The 976-nt window shown below is 44.0% G+C and overlaps 1 protein-coding gene across 1 annotated transcript in view; it reads left to right on the top strand.

Moving 5' to 3' along the window:
• LOC100539205 (dual specificity phosphatase DUPD1) overlaps window positions 1–976 on the top strand; it is a 22,866-nt gene that overhangs the window by 14,694 nt on the left and 7,196 nt on the right. The window lies entirely within an intron of this gene.

The following is a 976-nucleotide window of genomic DNA, read 5'->3' on the forward strand; positions in this document are numbered from 1 at the left end:
TATTGTTGTTGATTTTTTCCTTCACAAACAGCTCAGACACAATCAGAGATTGAATACGTTCCTTGAATTAGCTGTCTTTTTTCTTAAATTAGTCTCCAGTAAGAAAAGGGGTGTTCTGCAGAGGCCCTAGGCTGCCACCACTCCACTACTTCATTTTCTACAAATACAAAACCCACCTTCCTACCTGGCCACCACATCCACTCCAAGCTGCAGCAGACTTATCATCTACATAGCAGCTGGGGATGGAAAAAACTCTTGACAGCAGAGATGTCAAAATATTTCATGAAAGCCTTTGTAATTTCTCAGCTTGATTACCAGAATCCATTATTTGCTGACCTCCAGCAGAGCTCTATCAGAAGGTTTTGTAGTGCTGAAGGGCTAAAAGCCTAGGCCTCACTGGCTTTCAAGGTCACTCCCACCCCTTTGCCTCCTGCTTTCCCCCTGTGCCCAAAACTTTTAAAAAAAATAGTCAACAGGCTATTTTACCAAAAAAACCGCAGAGTAATTTAGATTTCCAGCTACGAAGACCTTAATACCAGAGGGTCACATATCAAGTTTCCAGTCTCCTGTTCCTGGCTGTTAAGCTCAGGTGCAGCAAGCTGCTACCTGGCTCGCCTCTAAGAACCAGCCAAGTCTTTACAACTTTAGCCATTCAGCAAGTACAGTCTACAGCAACAGTCTCTTCTCTTGTTCACAAGAAAGTCTTGAAAGCAGTTGTTTTAAAATCAAAGTCCAAATATCTGGAGATACTGCTTCAGGAGCTGACTTGACTTGAGAAAAAGGTAGCTGACATTTCAAACAGTCTGTCTAAAGCAGTGCCTTTGGGAAGGAGTGGGTAACTGTATCATACCTGTGTCTAGCCATGGCTGGAGGCCAGAGGTCACCATCAGACTGGAGTAGCTGAAATAAGAAATGCAGACTTCCTCACCCCTGTAGCTCTCCTATTCCTGTAACATCATTGCCTGCTGCACTAGGG

This window comes from Meleagris gallopavo, chromosome 8 (assembly GCF_000146605.3).
Source record: "Meleagris gallopavo isolate NT-WF06-2002-E0010 breed Aviagen turkey brand Nicholas breeding stock chromosome 8, Turkey_5.1, whole genome shotgun sequence".
Classification (NCBI taxonomy): Eukaryota; Metazoa; Chordata; class Aves; order Galliformes; family Phasianidae; genus Meleagris; species Meleagris gallopavo.